Source organism: Ascaphus truei, chromosome 4 (genome assembly GCF_040206685.1).
Source record: "Ascaphus truei isolate aAscTru1 chromosome 4, aAscTru1.hap1, whole genome shotgun sequence".
Classification (NCBI taxonomy): Eukaryota; Metazoa; Chordata; class Amphibia; order Anura; family Ascaphidae; genus Ascaphus; species Ascaphus truei.
The window spans coordinates 125,332,407-125,352,409 of record NC_134486.1 but is presented as its reverse complement, the minus strand read 5'-3'; the positions used below and the strand labels follow the sequence as shown (position 1 = coordinate 125,352,409).

Below are 20,003 nucleotides of genomic sequence, written 5' to 3'. Positions count from 1 at the left end.
ATATATAAGTATCTTTTGAATAAAATGGTCTTTTAGTTTAACTCTTTGGCCAAAGTGTTGTAAGCCCTTGAGCCACTCCAAGACAGAACACGTCTCAAGGGTCCTAACACTAAATCTATCTGTGTTTCATGTTCTGTCTCTGGTTTTAAATATATATTGCCATGCTCAAATAGTGAGTCTGTATATGAACTGAACAGTATCACGTCCACAAAACACTCCCTTATATATATATATATATATATATATATATATATATATATATATATATATATATATATATATATATATATATATACACAGTATATATATATATATATTGTGGTTATTTTGGGGGTTCAATATGAGCTTGTAGGGGTTCTGTGTGTTTTGCATTTTGGTAAATAGTATTTTTTTGGACTTTAGTATCTATTGATATAATTAAATCACTATTCATTTATGAGCAATTAAGCTAATTAAAATTCCTGTAAAACAAGTTTGATATGTAAGCCCAGTGGTTTTACCTTTGGGTTGTCGCTTTACCTCCTAGTAATTAAATAATTATATGTTTGTTATATGTGCTGTTGGTATTCCACCCCGGATGTGGCTGCTGCTGACATAATTGGAAAGCACATTGGACTTGAAAGGTCCTTTATGGTTTTTAATAGAAAGATATCAACAACATTTGTAAGTATTTACATTTTATTTTGTAATAATATAAGAACACATCATCTCTTCAGCACTTTCTGACTCTTCTAGACAGCTCATCCTGTGTGAGCAGTGGGGGTTGGACTGTGCATGGGTGTTTAAAGGTGGCATGTGTGTGTGTGAGGGTTTTTCTCTCTGTGCAGTGGCTATTTTGTGATTAAGAGCCCTTTTTTGGGGAGCTCAAATATGGTAACCTTGCACCAGAGAAGCAACTGTGTTTTTATTATACAATGTTTTTCCCAAGCAGAAATTGCCTGTTCTGGAGCCTGCTCGTCTGTGGCCTCTGCTGCATCTTCCAGAGAAGCTGCTCCAGATGAGTCAATCGCTGCTTCTTCAGGAAAGGGCTACTTTGTTGCATCTACTGCCTCTTCTGAGGCAAATACATTTTCTGGAGTGGAGTCCTGCTGCTCCTTTGTGCAATGGCTCTTCGTTTGCAGAAAAGCTGCTACCACCCTCTCTCGTTCTGTGGGTGCAGTCCTCTCTCCCCTACTGTTTAACTCTTCGATTCCTGTGCACCTTTCTTCAGAGGCCTAAAAAAAAAAAAAAAAAAAAAAAAAAAAAAAAAAAATCAGCCTTTACAGATTTCCAGTTTGCATTTTGTTTTACCGAGGAAGACGTTTTCGGCTTTTGATCACTTGGTTATCAGTAAGGTTCTTAACTTTATCTCAATTTTGACTTCAGGGTCAGTCTACTTTTAGTACCTAGAAGTTTTGGAAAATATATGCGAGCACAAATCTAAAGCCTTATTACACTCGATACAGGAGGAAGCCAAACCACAGAGAGACTCACCACATCACACGCCCAATTCACACAGTGGTACACTACACACTATGCACTATTTATTCACAACATTCACCCACAACTTAATTTTTTTAGTCATTTACTAAACCCCCTTACACAGGGGCATCCAATAATCCATTCACTCTCCTTCACCTATGTCTATAACTTAGCAGTAAATATATATTCATCTATGGTCATGCACTCGGGATAAGGGAATATTTAACCACCAAAAAGTGTAACAATTATACCTGTAACTCTCCCTGCCTGGCTCCTAGGGAGTTTACATCATTGGACAAAGGTTGACTACCCAACATGGATTATCTTGACTCGTGGTGCTAGATTCAGGCAGCTGGGCGATGACGTAGCAAGGATATATAGAAATGGGTGCCAGGAACTTATGTAGTACAACTGTCATTTATTCGTCTCTCCAAGCACAGGGACCGCTCATACACATATTGACAATGCTGTACTGGATTTTATAGTAGACATACATGAATGCAGTTCTTCCATCAGTGCCCACTCTTAACAGGAGGTACGCTGACTATGTTACTCTAAGTTGGTATGGGACACGTGATGCTTCAGGGTCATCATCGGTATTGATTTGATTACTCTAGACCCCTACGGGAATCCTGGTCTGTCTTTCGTACGTGACCCAATACCTCTGGCCTGTTTGGGAACTGCTACTTCCATACAGACTGATGAGGAATATTAGTGCAGATCCGCGGTAAGAGCTGATCCCCCGGCACCAGGACCTCTCTTTCCCGCGGCCCACTCTGGCATGCCGTATTCCTTTCCCTTTAATATTCAGGAATCCCTTCCTTCTTTTGGGGATCCTAACTTAAAGTGTACTTTCTCTATCTACAACATAAACAGGGGGGCCCGGTCTGTGCTATTACTCGCTCCTCTACTTGTCCTCCTGGAACCTAACTTTCTTGAATTGTCTCCATCACTTCAATACTCTTCAATGATGTCTGAATCCCTATGGTAACACAGAGCGGGGCCCGGAGTATGCTAACCTGCTAGTAACCCTCTAGGAGGGGTGTTACATACCTTTCACTCCTAAATAATAGGGAGTCTCCAAGGTAAATATGGGTGTGTAAGTGCACCTCTTCTACCACATTGCTGCTCCTAAGAACCCCTGTGTGTCTGTATGCAGTGTTTCTGTCAATGCAGTACAGGAGTCAGCAGCAGAGTGTGGAGGGGACGAGGAGCTTAGCTGTGTGACAATTAGGATAAGTGTTTCCACTTTCAAAATGTTCGATTTCCTAGTTCAAACCCTTCATTTCCAGGTCAAGCGATCACATTTCCTGGTCTATAAAACACGTGTGTGACGGTAGGGGGGTAACCAGGCTCTGAATAATGGTTTAAGCCCGTTTGGTTACCCCTGATCCGTAATAAGGGTTCAAGAAGAGTCAGCTCTTGGACCCTGTTGTATAAGCATAGCCTGTAATTGTGCGGTAATAAAGTATTTGATGTGTTTTTAACTTTCCAGGGATGCCAGTAAGCAGAGATTGCTGTGGTATGAGTTTCAAAGGGGGTTTTGTGGAGAAAGTGTTGTCAGATTGTGTCTATCTAGCCAGGGCCCAGAGTTGCTGGTTCCCTTAAAAATGTACCCAGGAATCCTGGATGCATGTAGACACATGGTCTCGGTAATCTCTCCCCTTGAAAACACATTTGCGACTCCCCACTAGGGGTTCCCTGCGTCAGCACAGACCAGAAAGGTAAAAGTGGCATAGGGATGTGAGGTGTCCCTGAACCAGTCAAGGGGTCCCTAAGTTAATGGGGATACCCAGTTAATGTCCCAGTCACCCAGAACCTATATAGGGTTTCATGGGATGGTTCCCTGCTTTAGCGCAGACCAGGAAAGTAAAATTGCATAGGGATGTGAGGTGTTCCTGAACCAGTCAAGGGGTCCCTAAGTTAATGGGGATTCCCAGATAATCCTCGGGTCACCCATAACCGGTCTAGGGGTTCTGAGGGCTCCAACCCTACATCTAAGGTTATGAGGGGATTTTTAGAATCCATACTACATCTATGCAACAGTGTGTGGGGGATATGGCTGGTGAAAAGTGGAGTACAGCTTTGTATCCTATTTCCCATACCAAAAAGACTTAGGATTGTCAAAGTGTATATTTTATTAACAAAGTGTGTTAAGTACATGTATGCTTTATGCACAGCAAAATGAGGCACAGGGATGAAAATTGTTCCCCAGTTAGTGCCAAAGTGTCCCAGAACCTGTATTGGGTTTGTGGGGTATGGAAGTTCCGTGTAAAGTATTGGAAAACCTGACCTGTTTTGGGGCGGTTGGGTTCCCTGTGTCGTAGAAACTCCAGATTTTGGGGTAAAAATGCATTCCTTTTGTTTGCAGGAGTACAGGGGTCCCAGCTCCTGGTTTTTCCCTGATTCCACCCAGTGGGCAGACACTATTTGTGGGTTCGCGGGGTGAATTACAATTGGGCTGCACGTGTCTCCCAGACTCCTGGTTTTTGAGCCCAGGTATCCCCAACTAATTTCCAACACGTATATAAGGTTCCCCAAGGTTTATACTTTATTAAAGTATGGTTCAGAGGGTGTTATACTGTATGTATAACAATCCATGCAGTCAGCCTAAAGCATTTGCATATGAGACATGATGTCTACGTACCCACTTTAGCCTCAAAGGGAATCCAAAATATGGAAGTGTCACGACCATTTGGTAGCAAGGAGGGGCAGAGGAAAAGGCCCCAACTGCCATATTGGTTCTGTCAGACTCTGCGGAGCCTTCCCGGTTGAGCCTTGACCCTTTCTTTGACATCAGCCAGGTGAGTCCTGCTCTGATTAGCTGGGCCATAGTAATTTGGGAATTAAACACCAGAGGTATTATAAACCACTGTGCAACTCAGATTTTCAGTTCTCCAAGGTCTCTCAAAGTTTTCTAAGGTGGCAGAAGAGTTGAAGGGGTGTTGAGGGGGTTGAGGGGTATACACATGGGGAGGGGCAGACAATAGGGCAGTCACACATGGAAAGGGGGGCTGAGGGGCAGGCACACATGGGATGGCAGAGGGGCAGTGGTGGGATTCAGCTGGCTTGCACCGGTTCGTGCGAACCTCTACAAAGAAATTCCAAGTTCGTCGAATCGGTGCGAGAAGGGAGAGAGCAGGACTTCTGCTAGGGGTCTGGGCAGTTTGATCCATCCCGATTGGCTGCATTACATAGCAGCAGCAAATCAGCAGGAGGTGGCAGGAGTCTGGGGGTGGGGCCAAAGAGCAGAGGAAAAGCATGGTGCAGAGAGAGGTGAGTCTGTGTCCTCCCTGTCTGCTTGTCCTGCCTGCCTGCATGTCCTGCCTGCCTGCGTGTCCTGCCTCTGTCCTGCCTCTGCCTCTGTCCTGCCTCTGCCTCTGTCCTGTGTGTATTTGTTCTGTTTTGTGTGTGTGTCTGGCTGTCTGGTGGAGTGAGAATGACAGGGATGGGAATGAGAGAGGATGAAGGGATGGGGGGTGACAGAGGATTAAGGGAGGTGGTGGGTGAGAGAGTATGAAGGGAAGTGGGGGTGAGAGAGGATGAAGTGAGGGGGTGAGAGGATATGGGGGGTGAGAGAGGATGAAGGGAGGGGGCGAGAGAGGATATGGGGGGTGTGAGAGGATGAAGGGAGAGGGTGAGAGGATATGGGGGGGTGAGAGAGGATGAAGTGAGGGGGTGAGAGAGGATATGGGAGGCGAGAGAGGAGGAGGGGAGTGAGAGAGAATGGAGGGAGGGGGTGAGAGAAGATGTAGGGAGGGGGGTGAGAGAGAATGGATGAGAGAGACGAGGGAGGGAAGGGGATGAGAGGGGGAGGGGAGAGGCATGAGAGAGAAGTGGTTGCTAAAATTTCTGAATCCCACCACTTTAGAGGGGCATCATATATGGGATAGCAGAGGGGAGGTCACACATGGGATGGTAGAGGGGTGATTATCCTTACCTTGGTCTTTAGGGCATCATGTGAGCTCTCAGCATGGTTTACATGTACCTTGTTTGGGATCTCACCAGGGGTCGCTGTACCACAGGAGCTGTTAGGGGGCACTCTGGTTTCTCCTCTATGTTTCCTCTCCGCTGCAGTCAGAGCTCCGGTTCCCTTTTCTTTTTTTCAGTGGTCCAATTTCCCAGGATTTCCCGGTGTTTGAAATTTTACCCCAATCAGGGATCAATTTTCCCTGGAACTAGAAACACCGATTAGGATAATTTTTTTGTTATTGCAACTTGATGGGGGGGGGGGGGGGGGGTTCTGGCAGAGCAGTTTCTGTGCAACCACAACCTCTGATCTCCACACCCACAAGAAGAACTATGTAGTCTTCCTTGCTCTAGAAAAAAAATCTGGAATGGTCAAAACAAACCCATGTGTTTGTGGTGGAAATTGCGGCTATAAAAAAGGTGAATATTGATTTATATCAACAAGTATTCCAAATTCAACATGCACATCTAGACTGGCATCCCATCACTTGTCTTTTATTAGAAAAAGCTGAACTCACAATTTCTCTATGCATCCATTGGTCATCAGGATGGTATTGAAGTTATTGACACGGCACAAGGAAACCCTCCTCTTCCTATGATCCAAGCTGACCAGGAATGGTACCTCCTCCTGTGAGGCTTCAGCATTTACAGCTCACCAACGTTCAGTGTATTATTATGATGTCACTAACGAGCCCACATGACCTCACAATGATGTGTTCAACTTCCTACCTAACTAAAGGCAGGCAGTATTTTGACAAATAAACAGGTGAGGGAATAAGTGCTGTCGATGACAGTGCTTGGTCACAATTGGTGGTAGAATTGACTGTGGGTGTGGGACAATTGCCATGAGGGCAGACTATTGGGATGCTTTAAGGTTAGTCAGGATTAAATCAGAAGGTTAACACCATTTGCATGGGAGGAGATGGCAGGGAGGCGTGGGTGAGAGCAGGTGTGTTTATGTCTGGGTTCAGGATAAGGAGAGATATCCCCAGCAGCAGGAAGCAGCACAAAGAGGGTGTGAATTGAGGATTTGTGGGGGATTTTTAATGAAGAGTAAGGAAGTTGTTGGGAACGAGGTGCATAAATAATGGTGCAGTGTATGGGCAGGGACATAGGTGGAGGGGAGAGATGAAGAAATGTGGATAGGAGGAGTGTGTGGAAGTTGGAGAGAACAAACATTTACAAAAGGAGTGAGGAGACATAAAACAGAAAAAGCAATAGGGAGGTCATAGTGAGATGCAGGAGGAGAGACTAAACAGGTATCGGAGGATAGAAAGAGGACAAATTCACAGCAGTTAGAAACTCAAGATCTCACAGTTACAAGGTTGTAGTTTTTTGAAGTGCAGAGTCTAGATCTTCTTGTAGAATTCAACTCCAATTTTAACTCCAGTATTAACTCCACAGACACTTTATGTGACAAAGCCATATGGCTCACACCCAAGATAGTCTGTCTTAAATACTCTAAGGCTTAGTCCATGGTGTTGGAGACCACACGGGGTGCGATCAGATTGCCTTAAGGCATTGATCGCGCCCATAGACTGCGCACGCGGTCGGAGGCAGGAGGGGGCGTGCGTTGCGCAAGAAATCAGTTGAAACTGATTTCTTGGTGCGACACGCCTGTCACGTGAGCAGTTTGCCCAATGAGGGTGAACCAGCTCCGTGATGCCCCTAGAAATGCCCCCCACGGCCCATCCACCATGGACAGGGAAAGCACCCGCTTCACATGGGTTACTCTGCGCGGGCGAAGACACCATGACCCGGGCCTAAAGCACATTCACTTGACTAACACTTAAGGGAGGGGTTTGCCTATTCAGCTCATATCAAGTACACTACCGGCACACTTTATTTGAGTGCGGCTAGCTCCGCAAGCCTGGGGATGCCCCGGCATGCTAGCCGCACTCCCTCGGCGTGCCGCGCGTCATCGACGCGCGGTCACGCGTCATTGGGTGCCTGCGCCCCCTGCACGCGCGTCCAGGGCTCCCCAATGTGGGGGACGGCGGCAGGGGGTTCCGGGGGACCCGGCGGACCCGGCAGCGGGAGAGAGAAAGCCCCGATCGGAGGGCGCTCCTCCGTGTCTTCGGCGCGCGCCCGGCCCCTCTGGCGCGCGCCAGGTTACTGCTGCGGCCGAGAACGGGCAAATGCTCAAATAAACTCGGCCGCAGCAGTAGATGTTAAGTAAAAATCAATAGCAGGTGGGCTTAATTTGATAGAGTAATGACTACTCCTGGCAAATGGCAGCAGTTAAACTACCCAACTCCTCCCATTCTGATGTCACTGATGACCTCACAGTGTTCTGGCCACAATTTTAAGCTCAGATGTATTCCTTACCAGGTAAACAGGGCTGCTTATTGACCAATGAATGATAATGTCTGCTTCTGACCAGCAACAGCAGTCAGAATTTTCTCACAATCCTTCTATTATTTGATCACATGGCCTCACAATGGCAGGCAGATGTTATTTACCTGTTGTCGTCCTAGCCAAATTATTTGTTAATATAGAGGTTGTGGCTTCCTTCTGTTGCAATATTTTTGCAACTCGATGGGTTTAAATGTTGATAGACCTGGGATATTTTCTATCCTGTGTATGCAAGGTCTTGTATTTAATGTATACCCGGTTCACTTATGTAACTATTATTTGTAACCATGTATTTATTATTTGTCATCATAACTCTATGCCCAGGACATACTTGGAAACGAGAGGTGACTCTCAATGTATTTCTTCCTGCTAAAACATTTTATAAATAAAAATCCAGCTTAATTTATATTTTTGTTTAATATTAGATTTGAATCCAATAAAACTGTGTATTTATTTTTTATATGATATGTATAATAATAACTTTTTAGAGAATATACATTAAAAAAAATGTTTTAATGACTTCAATTCTAGTCAATTAAATGCTAATATTTGTGCTACATTTTCATGTCTTAAGGTTCATAAAAAAAACCTTTGTATTATTTTTAGATTGGATCTTTTTTAATTTGTGTGAATATATATTGTATATATAGCTGTGAATGATAAAGTGGTAACATACTGTAAGGGGCCGAGGTAGTCACCGGTGGCCCTACCTGTAGAGTGGGTCCTTACACTTCCAATGGGGCCTAACCTCTGTGTAAGGACAGAGAGACACAGAGAGACACAGAGAGACACAGAGAGACACAGAGAGACACAGAGATTTCTAATTTTATTAGCAGTCACCAGTTTTGTATATATCCCCTCAAATGTCCCTCCAAAAAGATTAGGAGACATACCTGTGCTAAAGAAGGAGCACGCCTGAAGTACCTGGCAGGGAGATATGCTAATGGATATGCAAACTATATTTACATAAGCCCCCTCCCACACTCCCTGAAGGGATTTCCATACCAGCTACTGTATATAGCATTGATAAGCCTAAGGCACCAAACTAATGACTGGAATAGTCAGACCAAACAGGACTGGAACCCACAACCACTGCTTTTCTTGGCCATTGCTCTAGCAGTGTGAGCTAAACCAGCTGATGAGTAGTATACCTGTCACTTCCAGAGCGTCCGGCAACGGATTGCTCCCTGTCTTTGAAAACATTTTAAATCCAAAATTGCGATTGGCCTTTCTGAGAATGATCCGCGTATCAAAAGGAACCAGCCGATCCGAGGCAGATCCAAATCTGCCCAAATATCTTCCTGTCTCTAGTTACAGCACATCAACAGTAAGTGACAATATTTTAAAGCATAAAGTCCTACATTGCTGCACTCTGTCTCTCCTTCTCTTTTCTACTCTATGTGATAATAAATTAGGTGAAGGATATACAGACATGAAAACAATGAAGAATTTATTAGGAGTGATCAAAGCACTGCACACTTGAATGTATTATACTGTATGAGATAATTTTTTTCGCACACAAATCACTGGGAGTACTACTTTCAAGACTTCGGGAGCAGATGGGACCTCAGTGGGTCAAACAGCAGAGGGCAGGCAAGGAGGCGTCATGTTCATCAGCATGGGTACAGGGCTGGCGGCAATCATTATGGTTAGGGTCACAAGCAGGGGTCCAGGGCAAGGAAATCCACAGTGACTAAGGCAGGGACAGGGCAAGAACAAACAGGGACAAGCCTAGTGCAGGCAAGGGCCTTTAATACGGAACAGATACAGGAACAAGCTCAAGCATAAGTGAGGGAATACAACACAAAGCAAAGGCAAGGAAGCACAGGAAACAGGAAACTATAAGGACAGAGGACAGGAGCACCAAGAGGAGACAGACAGACAGAGGAACCCCAGAGCAGACAGAAAACAGCAGCACAACCGGTTGACTGATAAGGATCTGTGGCTGGGAGCAGGATGTCTAGGAGACCCTGACAACTACACTATATATTTTTTTTCTATATTTTTTCTCATAATCTGCGCTGGAGAAAAATGTCTGTGAAGAAGTCTGAGGAGGACTATAGGTTAAGCTGCTGCTGTATGGTTCAAATAGGGAAGTATTCTAGAAATTGAGATTTTATTTGCATATTTTGGTTTATAAAGTATTTTTTTTAAATGTGTGTTAACCAGAGAGATCAAAAGTGCCAGATATTATACATCAGTGTGCTAATTAGTGAAAATAGTGACTATTTGAATCCCAGAAAGACAAGCAATCTCAAAGACAGAAAAATCTCGCCTGGGTGCATGGTCAAAAGTAAACTCTCACAGACTTTGTATCAATCAATAAGTATTTATTAATGCAGCGTCACTGTTTTTATTCCTATTAGAACATTTGTCAAGATGAAACATTGCTTAAAACCACTACCTTAAATTGTACACATGGGCTATTATACTTCCTATTTTATTTCAATATTTATATTCATATTTTATATAAGGGGTTTCACCACTTCTGCCAGTAAATGGGAAGTTTACAGAAGCACAGCAAAATTTACTCATTTTAATGGGGATTAATAGTTTTCTATTATCCAGTCGCCCCTTTAGCAAACAGGAAATGCTTTTGAGAGTTGATTCATTGCTAGGATGTCAATGATATTTTAGCTAGGAAAGGAACAGATAAATAACATCCACCTGCCAGAAAATTGTGATGTCATGTGATGCTATGGTCACATATTACGATTGTGGGCAAATTCTGACTGCTACCGTTGGTCAGAAGCACATATTATCATTCATTACTGATTATCATTCATTGGTCAATAAGCTGCCCTACTGTATGTACTTGGTAAGGAATGCAACTGAGCAGAAAATTGTGGCCAGAACACTGTGAGGTCATCAGTGATATTGGAATGGGAGGGGTGTACTGTCTGCCTTTAGCTAGGTAGGCAGCTGTCCACAGCGTTGTGAGGTCATGTGAGCTCATAGGTAACATCATAATAAACAGAATCCCCTCCAATATACAGTATAACATTGCGGGAATGAGGGTACCTGGACATTGAGGGACTATGGATCAGGTAAGTTCCTAGGCTCGATTGCTGCGTTGTGAAGCAGGGGCACACACACACACACACGGACTAATTGTAATAAAGTATAAATGTAATACAATAAATAAACTGTTATTTCAAAAACTAATGTTACTAGTTCTTACTAGGAGTTTATTCAATTTCTTTTTAAGGGCTGGGGGCGGGGCTAGATGACAAGTAGATTGTTTGGTTCGGCGAGTAGATTTTTTGGGTGATTTCTCAAGCACTATATATATTAAGTTATGGTGGGTAAAAAAGGCGACAAAAAGCCTCCACCGTTAGCATATAGCCAATAAAGAATATCACTTGTGAGCACAGTCACATGTCTTTGCCAGGTCTGCAACCCTGACTTTCAACCATTATCACCTAGCATACAGTGCTTCCACTGCAGCAAGGGATTCTGGGAAATGACATGCAAATGAGCACATAATGTGTCACCTTTGGCCTGAAATCCATTTACATGGAACCCATATAAGCAAATGCTCTGCTATGGAAAACCTACCCAGCCTTGAAAATTGCAAAGCTAGTACAACCAACCTCACACTGATGAGACCCATTAAGGTTGAAACATGTCTGTGAGTGGTTTAACTGGCTTTGCATCTAATCCCATGCTGTGCTTAAAAGCTGTGTGAACAGCCGAGCATTTGCTTATATGGGTTCCTTGCTGCAGTGGAAGCACTGTATGCTATGTGATAATGGTTGAAAGGCAGGGTTGCAGACCTGTCTAAGACATGTGACTGTGCTCACAAGTGATATTCTTTATTGGCTCTATCTATCTGTTGTGATGCCGTCACTGCCCTCTAAGGGCTAGAATGGGGCAGTTCTGGGACTTTACAGCTCTCATAGAGTTAATCATTCTGGACAGGTGTGTTCAGCTGTGAGTTAATGAGCTAATTAGCCTAGCCTGTATAGTCAGGAAGGGATACAGAGATTCCCCCCCACCATGCTGCCAGACACACACTGTTGAGAGTTACACAGAGAGGGTGAGAGATGCTGCTATACTGATCTGGGAAGGCACACACAGACAGCCCTGTGAGAGACTGAAAGGAGACCTGCTGCAGGTACACTGGGTAAAGTGGGGGAAAGAGTTTAGTTCTCCCACGACTTAGTTAGGGACTAAGCAGTATTCGTCAATACTCCTGGAAGGAGTTAGTTCTTTTGTTTCTGTTTTGTGTTAACCCTGTACCTGCCTTATACCCTGTAAATAAACCCCTGCTTAGAAAGTATAGTGTTTCCTGCCTTTGATCTGGACAAAAGATCCGACGCTGGGACTGAGACGTCACAATTGGTGGAGAATGCGGGCAGTCCACAAGGCAGTGAAAGGGGAAAATGGAGGAATTTGTGACCTCGCTTCAGTACAAGCAAACAGAAAATTCTGCAATTTTAATGCGGGGTTTGCAGCAACTGGCAAAGACCCAAGAGGAGATGTCAAAATCCTATAATGAGAGTTTACTACAGATGACAAATTCACAAACTGAAAGTACGGCGGCGTTAGTACAGCAGGTGGCGCTGTCCCTACGTCAGACGCTAAAAGAAGAGCAAAACGAGGCGCAACTTCGCCTACACCAGGAGCTCCGAGCATTGGGAGAGAAAATTACCGCCCAGCCTAGAGTGGCCCCACAGGTCGCTCACCAGGTAAAAACGCACCTCATTCAGAAAATGACGATGGACGATGACGTTGAGGCGTACCTGTCAATCTTTGAGCGCACCGCAGTATGCGAGGGGTGGCCAGCTGAGGAGTGGGTGGGAATAATTGCTCCCTTCCTGGTGGGTGACTCACAACAAGCCTATTATGACTTAGAGCAAGCTAAAGACTATGACACCCTGAAGGTGGAGATTATGGCACGGCTAGGGGTCACCCTCGCGGTTCGGGCCCAACGGTTCCATTCCTGGTGTTATGATTTAGAGAAGACACCCCACTCTCAACTCTATAACCTTATACACTCTGCAAGGAAGTGGCTCCAGCCTGAGGTATGTTCCATTGCTGCAGTTGTCGAAAGAGTCATTATAGACCGATTCCTGAGAGGTCTCCCCCGCACCATCCAGAAGTGGGTGAGCCAGAGTGACCCCAAAGATGCCGAACAGTTGGTCGCTTTAGTCGAATGTTACTTGACTGTCGAAGAGATATCCAAAAGCTCAAGTCCAGATGAGTGCTCCGGATCTCGCTTCCTGCGCTCCAGGAGGTCCGATAAGACTGTTCAACCGAATAGGAATCTGCAAGGACTCATTGACTTGCGTAAAGGAGTAGGAAGTCCCACAGCACCTAGGAGGGACTCTGGTCACGTTGTTCCCAGTAGACTGGAGACAAAACACAGACCCAGTTTTGGAAGGTATATAGAGTGCTACAGATGCCATGAACTTGGACATGTGGCCGCAGTTTGCCCTCGGAACGCGGAACCAATGGAATGTAACTTTTCTGTGGGGCATGGTTCGTGCTGGGTTTCTACGGTTCAGCACAGTTCTTGCAGTTCAGAAAAGGACGATGAGGACTCCTATGTGGCCCCGCGGAAAGGACAACCTCCGTGTGCAACAGAAGCTGCAGGGAAAGTTTACCCCGTGGCATCAGAAAAGACCAGAGGTAGACTACAACACAGAGCGCTTGGCGCAATCGTCACAGGAGTGACTACTAGCCTCGGTATGACAAAGGCTACCGATACCGCCATAAGCAGAAATCCAAGTGAGTCAGACCAAAAGAGTGTTGACTGGAAACGGTTCTATGAGGCGTCCCAACAAGACGTTCAACGCCTCATCGGCAAGCAAAAGTTTCTCAGCGAGAGGTCTGCATGTTAAAAACAGAGCTGGGTAAAGTAAAGCAGCAAGTGCTACAGGAGCGACTGAGTACCCAGTGGGTCCCCGCCGAGCAGCATGATGAGCTGAAGGCCACCCTGAGCCTTACCAGAGCATCACTGGAAGCGGAATACGAAAAAACTAAAAATGTCCAAACCTTGGAATCTGAAAAACTGAAGTTGGATAAAAGGCTTCTAGAGCTAAAGCAGATAATTGAACACATGTCCCAGCAACTCACAGCTATAAAGGTGGACAACCTCAAGCTGGAGAAAGAGCTGGAGAAGCAGAGAGCCTGCTCCATCACCAAAAATCAGTACTCCCAGGAGAAAGAGGCATGGGAAACAGAAGCAGCAGCAATCATAGTGACAAAAACTACAGAGATCCAAAATCTGAAGGATGCGCTGACACAAACCCAGAGCAAGCACCGGGAAGAGATGAAGGCCCTGAGAGGAATTGAATTGGCAGCTGCCTTGAGCCAGAGAAGAAGTATAGAAGGACAGTTTCAAGACCTGAGGAAGGACCTGGAGTTTGAGCGTGCTGGCCGCAAGAAGGCAGAGAAACAACAGCGTGACCTAGGCGAAGAGCTCGGAGCTCTGAAGACTGAGTGGGACACTACCTGGACTCTATTACTGCTCGGCAGGAGGTCTAATGAAGAAAACCATTAAGAAGAGGTGGATGTCAGACATATCTGACAAAGAGGTTGGTGCACGGGATAGTGCACGGGCCGATCACAGGACAGTGTTTCGCTGGGAAGAGGGATATGTGAGGCTGTCACTGCCCTCTAAGGGCTAGAATGGGGCAGTTCTGGGACTTTACAGCTCTCATAGAGTTAATCATTCTGGACAGGTCTGTTCAGCTGTGAGTTAATGAGCTAATTAGCCTAGCCTGTATAGTCAGGAAGTGATACAGAGATTCCCCCCCACCATGCTGCCAGACACACACTGTTGAGAGTTACACAGAAAGGGTGAGAGACGCTGCTATACTGATCTGGGAAGGCACACACAGACAGCCCTGTGAGAGACTGAAAGGAGACCTGCTGCAGGTACACTGGGTAAAGTGGGGAAAAGAGTTTAGTTCTCCCACGATTTAGTTAGGGACTAAGCAGTATTAGTCAGTACTCCTGGAAGGAGTTAGGTCTTTTGTTTCTGTTTTGTGTTAACCCTGTACCTGCCTTATACCCTGTAAATAAACCCCTGCTTAGAAAGTATAGTGTTTCCTGCCTTTGATCTGGACAAAAGATCCGACGCTGGGACTGAGACGTCACACTGTGTATAACAATTTTACATCAGTTTTGATTTTTACAATTATTTGTTGTCTGTAATACTCATGTCATTTTTATGTTTGTTAATGTTTGTTAATGTGATGCAGTTAAAGCACGCGGTTATGCAATTAAGAGTTACATATTGTATGTATGTATGTATGTATGTATATATATGTATATATATATATATATATATATATATATATATATATATATATACATACACACATACTCTGATCTAACAGAATGCCTTGGAAAGAAAAGCGCTGTGATGCTCGAAACGCGCTGGCTGCTTTTATACTATTTTCTTTGCAAATAAATACATCTATGTTGCAAATGTTAATGTATGTACGCCTTCGTGGATTGATATTTCCAGAGGCTGCTCTGAGAATTGTCACAGCTGCACAGATATGGTCATATTGCTCTCATCTAATCCTTTCCTGCAATAATGGTGTGATCATGATTCTTTTTTACAAATCATTAGAGAATTCTTCTAGTTGTAAAAGGTCATAGTTTATTGCAATCATCCACATTGTCCTTATTCTTCGTCTTTTAACTGCTGTCTACTTTATGCTGTTTATTCTGTTTGTTTTCTTGTGAAAGATAAATATTTAGTTGCTTCTTTCTGAGACGTTTCACATGGCCAAGTATTATATGCCTATTTATTACTGCATCTATTACATAACATACAAAAACACCGGTAATAAAGGGATGAATTGTATACTGTAGATATTTATTGGACATCTGTGGGAAACTTAGCTCAGTTGCAATTAAATAAAAACATATTGGAAGTGATATTATTTAATTTCAAATATTTCAATACAAAGGCACAGATTTATTAAAAGAAAAAAGAGAACATTTATTTCCAATTTACCCCAATCTTTTTGTGGAGCCATATGTGGCACTGTAGGGTTAACTTTATCCTTAGTGTGAGTAGGACAGGAAATTGAATTCTGCAGGTAGTACCATAAAAAGCCCCTCATACTACCTGCAGGTAGTCTTTGGTTTCTCCCATAGCTCAAAAATACAACTGATTCATCATTAAATATAGGGAGGGTAATTCTGTGGTCAGTGCAATATGGTTCCAGGAAAAGCAAATGATGATAAGTTGGAAATACATTTTCTCTTTTCCTGTTTTCCATGGAAGTGCACACAATAGGGATTTACCTAAATCAATATTACAAAAAAAGGGGGAGGGGGAATATAAGGAATAGCACCAATATCAGTTTCAATATATTAATTTTGATACTACAGACTGAAGAACGTTATGTCCAAAACTTGAATTAACTTTGAGGATAACAGAGCACTACAAGCAATTTATCAAAGGGAGCTCGGGACCCGGGTGATGAAAAAATCTAAATGGATCTATTAAATCATAATGCCAAATTCCGACGTTTCGCCCGATGCAACAGCCTTTTTCAAGTATAGCTGATATGAAAAAGGCCGTTGCATCGGCCGAAATGTCGGAATTTGGCTCAAGAAATTAGTTTTGAAAATCCGTAGTGAACTGTGTTACCTTCCTCTATTGACTCTGGATTACAGACAGGTATTTCCTGAACCAGGAGCACCGGTAATTGTATGTAAAATTACTAGTGCCAGAACACAGAGTTAAGATTTTAAAAGATTGCAGGACACTAGTAATTTTAACTCCTTGAAAAAGAACATATAGTTCGAAACGCGTAGGAGGTTATCCTCTATGTGTTGGTTATTCCAATAAAACTTTTTTGCATCTATTGGATCCTCTCTTGGCTCTATTTGGCTGTGCACTATTCCTTACTTCTTTACCTTTAATTGTAACACTTGCGCTCACCACGAACAAGGCGGGACCCCAGTACTGAGGTGGGAAAGTATGAAACTGCGCACCAACAACAACAGAAGCACGCCTGGAGGGTGGAAAGTCAAGATCGCCGGGTCTGGATTGGAGAGAGTGGGTTAGCCTTGATACTTGCCGATGTCGTAGGTAGGTGCCAGGAGGATAGTCAGAGTCCGAAGCGGCGTGGTCTAGGGTTGGAGCCAGTAGAAAAGTAGATAGTCCGTTTGCCATGTTCAGGAATGGATAAGAGCGGATGGTCAGAGGCAAGCTGCGGTCAGTAATCCAGAGAATGGGCCAAAGTCTAGCCGGGTCGGTACACAGGGAGGCAAGCAACAATAGGTTAAGCAAAAGACAGGAACGAGGCAGGGATAGAGATGTGGGTACACAAGGCTACCAATAACTATGCTCAGCCAAAGAGGAAGTGACAGAGCTGAGCATATACTGTATAGCAACCAGAGTCCAATGAGACATGGGGGAGGAAAGGAGGAGCGGCCTCTGCGGAGGCAGGATTAGGCTGAGAGATGTAGGAGACAGGTGAGAGTGATATTAGAGTTGACGTGCAGCTGGGGAGCGGTGCACGCGCGTCATGTGTGCGCGCCACGCGATGCAAGCGGGGGGCTGGAGCCAACCTCCACGGGAACCTGGAAAGCCCTCCGTGGGCTCTGTACGGCTCTGTACAGCACAGGGCAAGGAGGATGCGCGTCTTGAGGGATGCACTCTTTGATCATTTGCAGCGGGATACTGTGCAGCAGGAGGTAAGGAGGGAACACGCCGCAGGGGACGTGTTCCCCGATTCCTTACATTAATAATGATCTGTGGTCTGAAACCTATGGTTCTACTAAAAGAGAATATTCAGGTTTTTAGATGTGGAATTATGCCAATGCAGAATTGGTTTAGAAAGAAAGTAGACTGCAATGGTTATTTAGGAGCCTCCAGCAGCTATCATACTCAATGGCTGCTAAATATTCCATATGGTCAATTTCAAAGGGTGAGGAGGAACTGCTCCCGTGAAATAGATTTCAAGGAAAATTAAGAAATATTAAGACAGATGGGGTACGATAAAGATCTCATAAAGGAGTCCTGGAGAAAAGCAGCTAATCTGCTGTGAAACTCTTTTGGCACCAAAAGAAAGGAAAAAGAATATGGTAACACAGTCCATTTATAATGAAAGTTAATGAAGCATCATCAAAGATTCATCACATTTTCAATAGACATTAGTACATTATGACTAAGAATCCAATTTTAATAAATGTGTTATCGGCTAAGCCTAAGATTATATATAGACAATTTTTTTTAAAAACAAACTGGAACCAACTGTATTTAGAAATAAAACACCAACAAATGCGGGGTTCCAGTAGCTTACCACCATAAATAAGGGTTCATATAGATGTGAACACTCTTTTTGTACTACATGCAAATACATGAGTATTTCCATAGATGTAGCATCTTGGGTTCCGGGCAAAACCCATGCCATTAAGGTGCACATTAATTGTGCAGTCATACCACATTTGTGGTTTATTTGTTGCAATGGCCTTGTGGGCCACAATATGTAGGCAGGACCATGATGTGTTTAAGTGTTAAAGATAGAACAAAGTTCCATAGGATACAGTGCTGCAAATGAACCGGGTACCCGTCACATACACAATTTAATAAGTAAACTTGCTTGAAGAGAAGTAGTCATAAAGGCGAGCTGATATCAGTGAGTACTGGTAATCACAGGTGTAGGCTCATTAAAGAGGGGCCTGGTAGTCCTGGTAGATAAGTCCTGGTAGATAAGGCAGATGGGGGATAATGTATCCGTCCCACTGGTTCTCCTCCTATTTGGACTGCCTCTCTAGAGCGTCAGATGTCCCTGTGGTTTAATACCAGTAATATCCCATGCCTTTGTAAGCAATAAATAGCATAAATTACTCACATATGGTTGCCTGGTCTTCTTCCGTTGGCGTGCGTCACGTGGTGTTAGCAGATAGGTGATCCCAGCAGGGAAGAGAAAGCGGAGCACAGCCATGTAAAAATGGGTAATCCGGGGCTACAGCGTGGTCTGGTTGAAAAAAATCTTTAACAAACACTCAACAACAGGTAAAAAGTTCCTCTTACGCGTTTCACGCTGTAAACAGCGCTTCGTCAGAGAGACACAATCAAATATAACACCAAAAGAAAAAAACAAGAAGTCTCAAAAATGAGCACTCAAAATATCCCAAAGAAATGTTCACTTTAATTAATTCAATTATAACAAATTAAAATATATAAAGCCAATAAAGCGGTAACCACACACGGCAAAGACATGAGTCTCAATATACATGCAAAAATAACCGTAATAGAGCTAGAGGTATGAGATGAAACTCAGGGCAGCATTAACCCTGTGTCATCAAGACCGGCCAGTCAATAATGTGGATATAACCTGAAGGAACACAATATAGTAACTGAGGACTGGGTATCACAAACAAAGCACACACACCAAAAGATGTAAATCAGAAACACGAGGTGATCCCCAGAGATAGTTGGAGAACTGGAGTGTGTGAAAAAAATCTAAGTGATAATAGTCCATGCTCCGCATATGACAACATAAAGTTATCAGAGGATCCGCTCATTGAAGGTTGGGTAGTATCCTAATGGGTCCCTTAGAAAGGATCTTGTCCTCAAAATCACATACGAACAGTCTTTCAAAGCACAAGAGGGTCAAAAAGATGTTTTCAATACTTATCCCCCATATCAGGTGCTGAGTGTAGTCAAAGATCTGGCAACTTTCTATGGACCCAAACCAAAAAAGAGCGGTGCCTGAAGTAGGTGAGTTCCAAAGGTCAGCAGTGGCGGCTGGTACACAAATTTGAATGCCTTGGGGTCCGCAGCAGCTCACACTCTACACGTGTTTCGCCATAACAGCTTCTTCACGGAGTGTACGGACAGCTGAGAGCCAGGTGCAATTTAAAAGAAAGCAAAGAAGATAATCAGGGCGTTCCTGACAAAGTTCTCTATCATCATTGGTTGAAGAGTTATTACAATGTGATTGATGATCGCAGGTGAGTGTATACGTGCACAACGAGACTCCATAAGGTCTCCATAAACAATTCATAGCACTGCCCAGGTATTGCGCTAGCTCCGCGTCATGCAAAACTGGCACGACCAATGGAAAGGCAAATAAACAGAGGCGCGCCCGGCATCCAAGGACGCCTGACATCGTTGCTCAGATGCAAATTCACTTCTGCACACGTCACCAGGGCTAGGCTAATAGTAGTCAACTCCATCGGCACATCGGATGATCCCTGGAAGTTACTCCATCTCACTCAGCCTCCGCTCCACC

General features: G+C 44.1%; 1 long non-coding RNA gene across 1 annotated transcript; it reads right to left on the bottom strand.

The window, feature by feature from the left end:
• Positions 1–711: 711 nt before the first annotated feature.
• LOC142493084 (uncharacterized) lies at positions 712–19,781 on the bottom strand. Its single transcript, XR_012800976.1, has 3 exons — positions 18,618–19,781; positions 5,402–5,639; positions 712–1,214 (listed from the first exon to the last, which is right to left on the bottom strand). It is a non-coding gene; the product is annotated as an uncharacterized LOC142493084 (long non-coding RNA).
• Between the last annotated feature and the right edge of the window lie 222 nt (positions 19,782–20,003).